Below are 5,994 nucleotides of genomic sequence, written 5' to 3'. Positions count from 1 at the left end.
TCTGAGCACCAGTGCAGATTTGGCTGCACGTAGGAGGCACCAGGGAATTCCAGGGAGACACTGTTAGAATTAGGGCTGAGATGAGACTAGCTCTGTAGAGAAGTGCTGGAGGTATCCATTGTTCCTTGCTGAGCCCTCCCCTCTATCAGTGCAGCAGACACCTTGCTGCCATAGCTGTGAGGTCATCAAACTGGATAACAGAGGTCGCTCTGCCCTGAGGATTCCCTGAAACCCTGCCTCCCCCAACTCATGACCCCACCCAAGCCACATCCAGGTATATCTTCAGTGAGTCAGGTGCTCCTTGCTGAGCAGTGCCTAGACTCACACTGGAGGCAGCTGGCCTCGGTTTCTGGTGTGGCCTTTTGAAGCAACTATGAGCACAGCATCTATGTGTTGCTTGCTGAATCTTAACAGGTGGCCCCTGAGGGGCAGAGGCTTGGACTAAATTTGTCCTGCAACTGAACCCCTCTCAGGACTGTGCCACTAGACACCTACTTCACAAATCCACACTAATAAGAAGGGGAGACTTAGGAGCTTTGCTTCGTACATAGAAACAGACACAGAAAGGCAGCCAAAATGGGAAGACAAAGAAGCAGAAACCATACGAGAGAACAGAGATCCAGATATAATGAAGTCAAGTAATCTAACAGATGCAGAGTTCAAAACACTGGTTATAAAGATGCTCAAAGAACTTTTGGTTAAATTCAGTGAGAACTTTGACAAAGACATAAAAAACATAAAAATGGAAATGGAAATTATAAAAGGGAACCCATCTGAAATGAAGAACACATTATCTGAGATGAGAAGTATATTAAATGGAATAAACAAAGTGAATAAAGAAAAAGATCGAACGCCCTAAAGGACAGGAAACCCAAGGACATGCAAGCAGAATGGCAAGAGATAAGATGCCAAGACTATAAAAATAATTTAAGGAGCATATGGGACACTATTAAGGGTCCAAATATCCATCTGATCGGCGTAACTGAAGAAAATCAAGATGTTGAACAGCTATTTGAAGAAATAATTATGGAAAACTTCCCTAACCTGGTGAAGAAAATGGACATAAAACCCCAGGAAGCTCAGAGAATTCCAAAAATCAGGGATCCAAAGAGGCCCACACCAAGACACATCATAATTAAAATGCCAAAGGTTAAATACAAAGAAAGAATATTGAAAGCAGCAAGAGAAAAACAGATAGTTATTTATAAGGGAACACCCATAAGACTGGCGGCTGATTGATTTCTCAAAAGAAACTATGCAAGACAGAAGGGCTTGGCAAAAAATATTCGACAAGATAAAGACCTAGGATCTACAACCAAGAATACCTTATCCAGCAAAGCTATCATTTAGAGTTAAAGGACAGATAAAGAGCTTCCCGGACAAAAATAAGCTAAAGGAATTTATCACTGCCAAGCCAGTATTACAGGAAATGTTGGAGAGACTTCTCTAAGAAGAAAAAACACGTATCAAAAACGGGAATAAAGAACAGTAACAACTACATTCCTATCAATAAGTACCTTAAATGGAAAAGAATTAAGCGCTCCAACCAAAAGATAGAGTGGCTGAAAGGATAAAAAGACAAGACTCATACGTATGAAAAGGAGGGGGATGGAAAAAGATATTGCTTTGATGGACCTAGAAGGTATTTAAGTCAGACAGAGAAAGATAAACACTATATGATTTCACTTATATGCGAAATCTAAGGAATAAAAAGAACAAACTCATTAAAAACAGACACAAATATAGTGGATAATTTAGTGATGGACAGAGGGGAGGGGGGTTTGGGGGGCTGGGAGAATGGGGTGAAGGGTTAAAGTACAAATTAGTAACTGATGGATGGTCATGAGAACGGGGAACATGGCATAGGGAATGCAGTTAACAGTAATACATAGGCTAGGCGAAGGGTCAAGGAAGGGAGGGAGCAGCTGGGGGGATCGTTTTACAAACTATATAGATGTCTAACCAATGTACTGTATACTTGAAACTAATTAAAATAAATAAATTTTAAAAAAGAAACTTCAAGCATAGAAATAGAACAGACTAGTATATGTACTCTGGGGGAAGTACATATACACATACCCACAAATTAGTACATATAAAACTGGCAGAATCTGCATAAGGTTGATAGATTGTATCAATGCCAATTTTCTGGTTTTACTAGAGTTATACAACATGTATTACCATTAAGAGAAATAGGTGGAAAAGTAAGGATCTATTCGTATTATTTCTTGTAATTGTATGTGAATCTGCAATTATCCCAAAATAAAATATATTTTTTTTAATTATATAGGAGGATTTGGAAACTTATTACAAAACTACTTATTACAAAGCAATTAAGACAGTCTCACATAACAACAGGATACAGGTCAATGGAATATAATCGAGAGTCTAAAAATAACTCAATATATCTAGAGTCAACTGATTTTTGACAAGGGTACCAGGACCATTCAATGGGGAAAAGTAACCTCTTCAATAAATGGTGCTAAAACAACTGGATATCCACATGTGAAAGAATGAAGTGGAACCTCACAGCATGTGCAAAAATTAATTCAAAATGGATCAAGAACCAAAATATAAGAGCTAAACCTATAAAACTCTTAAAGAGAAAACACATATGTAAATCTTTATGACATGGATTAGGAAATGGTTTTTTAGCTAAGACACTTAAAACACAAGCAACCGAAAAAAAAATAAATTAGACTTCATCAAAATCAAAAATTTTTGTATGTCAAAGACATTTTCAAAATTGTTTTTCTGTGAAACATCCAACAAAATGAGAGGAAATTATTTGCAAATCATATGTCTGATAAGGGTCTACTATCCAAAACATAGAAAGAACTTTTATAACTCAACAGTAAAAAGAAAAATAATCTAATTTTTAAATAGGCAAAGGAATGGAGTAGACATTTCTCTAAAGAAGATATACAAATGCCCAACAGCTGCCCAACAAACACATGAAAAGATATTAGAAATCAATAGTCATTAGGGGAATGCAACTCAAAACCAGCTACACTCACCAGGGTGGCATGCATGCATAAATACACACATATACAAAACCACAGAAAATAAGTACTGGTGAGGATGTAGAGAAAATGGAACCCTCATACATTGCTGGTAGAAATGCGAACTGGTATAGATGCTGTGAAAAAGTTTGGCACTTCCTCAAAAAGTAAAACAGAGCTACCCTAAGTCCCAGCAATTCCACTCATAAGTGGAATACACTCAAGAGACATACCCACATGTCCACATAAAAACTTGTACATGAATGTTCATAACAGCATTATTTATAATAGTCAAAAGGTAGTAACAATGCAAATGTCTGTCAACTGATGAATGAATAAATAAGACATGGTATATGCATACAATGGAATATTATTCAGCCATAAAAAAGAATAAAGTACGGATACATGACACAACATGTATGAATCTTGAAAACATTATGCTAAGTAAAAGCAGTCAGTCACAAAAGACCACTTACTTTCTCGTAACATTTATATGCTATGTCTAGAATAGACAAATCTATAGACAGAAAGTAGATTGTGGTTGTTAGGGAACAGGAATTTAGAGGAATGGGAGTGACTGCTAATAGATATACATTTTCTCTTTGGCATAATGAAAATATTCTGGAATTAGATAGTGATGATGGCTGCACAGCTTTAGAAATATACTAAAAATCACTGAATTGTACACTTTAATATGGTGAATTTTATGGTATACAACATCAAGATTAGTGGACAGAATTCATAATGCAGGGAAAAAATCATATCGGGGAATTAGAATAAAAATAAGAATTTAAGAAAATACAAAAATTGTTAAAAAAAACTATATAGAAGTTTTTGGTTTTTTTTTTTAATGAATGAGAATGGTTATCAAACTGCTATGGAATTTGGATTCCACCCAATAAATTTTAAAGTAATATAATGAATTTTTTTCAGTAACTATACTCTATGGCCATGCCACCCTGAACAAGCCCAATCTCGTCTGATCTCGGAAGCTAAGCAGGGTCAGGCCTGGTTAGTACTTGGATGGGAGGGAGGCCACCTAGGAAGACCAGGTGCTGTAGGCATTAAAAAAAAAAAGACTCTCGGTAACTCTATAACACACTAGAAATGACATTCTTTGCAACTAGGTAAATCCATTTTTTTCAATTTTATAATTCAACTTCATGTCAACTTAAAAGTACACAAGGAAGTAAACTAAATTTTTAAATTATTTTGGAGGTGCTTTAAAAGTTTCAAAAAAAATTATTCTGGAGAAAAATTATACACACATGCACAAAGAGATATGTAAAGAATGTTAACTATAGCACTGTTTGTAACAGCACAAGCTAGAAAAATCTAAATGCCCATTAGCAGGAGAATAAATTGGAATTCCGTAATAAATATAGTTATCAACTAGAGCTACATTTATCAACACACATCTCAAAAGCATTTAAAAAACATGTTTTGGGGTAAAAAAAAAGCATGTTTACTTTTTATAAAGTTTGAAAATATGACCTTGGTTTTTGGAAACAAGACTGTGTGTGTGCATATCTGTAGTAAAAGTAGAAAAATACATGCAAGGGATCATCATACTAGTTACCTCTGGGGTGAGAGTAAGGTGAACGGGATTAAGGAGGTATAACATGGGGACTTCAGTTGGTATCCATAATATTGTACATTATATAACTTATATTAATATTATTATGTAGTAATAATATTACTATAAAGGAAATTTATCAAAGTTAGGTTGTAGGTACAAAGATGTTTATTTTATTATTCTTTGTATCTCTTCCACAGGCCTGAAATATTTCATATCAAAAAGAAGTTAAAGTCAGCCCAGAGACTGAACCAGCACCAAACATATGATTGCTTTAAAGCAACCAGTTACTTGGTCAGGGTTGATCAGTATATCTAAACCAGTGGCCCAAATAACGTTCCAATTAAAAAACAGTAATGGCATGTATTAAAAGAGATGCATAAGACACGATATTTAAATATAAGTTATAGAAAGGCATAAAATGAATCTAATTCTGCAAATTTGCCTCAAGATCATCTTGCCAAACCTTCTGATAAAAATCTTTGTATACATAGCTTTGCAAGACGTCTCTAGTACATCAAAAACCAATGTAAAAGGGGAAAGTTAAGTGACAATTATAGCCAGTTTGGCCTTTTCATTCAGTTTTGAAAAAACCATCGACACTGGAAATGTGCTATTTGCAGAGAAATGCTTACAAACAGCTGAAAACCGCTATTATTTTATCACTTAGAAACAAAACACAAAAAAATTCTAAGAAGTAATTTTTAAAGTACAAATGCATGAATACCAAATACTAGGACAGCAAAGTTGTCTATTTCTATAGCATGAAGCAGAGTCAAATTCAATCTCTATTTTAATATACATTTGATCCCAAAATTAAATATTTTTTATTTATGTAAAAATCAAGCTTTTCCTTACGCATTAATTTAAAATACATTAAACAACATGTACCACATGTTAAACAGGAAAAAGATCATAATTTTCTATTTATAATGTGAATATCATTATAAATTATATTTAAAATGTTAAAGTTTTTATTAAACTACTTTTTACTCTATTTAAAAGCATCTTATCAAAAACAGAATACTTTTTTAAGATTACTTTTTAATTCCTAAGAGAGTCCATAGGAGTATACATTTTTGTGAAAGGATCTGCGAATCAAAAAATGTAGGAAACACTGGTCAAGACAGGTGACTTTTGTGTCTCTTAACAACACCTGAAAAAATTTCAGCCCCTAGTGCTTATCAGGCTTATTAATAAACAAATTAGAAAATTCTTTATTAGAATGTAAAAGGAAACCAAGAGGAATTAATTGGCAATTTCATTAGACTTAATAACTGTACAATATTAACGTCAAAATCTAAAAGAATAAATTCGCCACGGCAAATTCAGCCACAACTAAAATGAACTTCCATAAGTGAAAGATAGAATTCTAGATGAGTAAATATGTAAATAAATAACTAGAGTTGAAGTTCA

At 34.2% G+C, this 5,994-nt stretch overlaps 1 protein-coding gene and 1 pseudogene across 1 annotated transcript in view; one reads left to right on the top strand and one right to left on the bottom strand.

Annotated features, from left to right (window-relative positions):
- ATRN (attractin) overlaps positions 1 to 5,994 on the bottom strand; it is a 147,745-nt gene that overhangs the window by 132,244 nt on the left and 9,507 nt on the right. The gene's annotated exons all lie outside the window — the stretch shown is intronic.
- Positions 3,944 to 4,066, top strand: LOC111746797 (annotated as a pseudogene).

Source organism: Pteropus vampyrus, unplaced genomic scaffold, assembly GCF_000151845.1.
Source record: "Pteropus vampyrus isolate Shadow unplaced genomic scaffold, Pvam_2.0 Scaffold7, whole genome shotgun sequence".
Lineage (NCBI taxonomy): Eukaryota > Metazoa > Chordata > Mammalia > Chiroptera > Pteropodidae > Pteropus > Pteropus vampyrus.
Note: the sequence above shows the minus strand (reverse complement) of the source record. Positions and strands in the feature narration are given on the sequence as shown.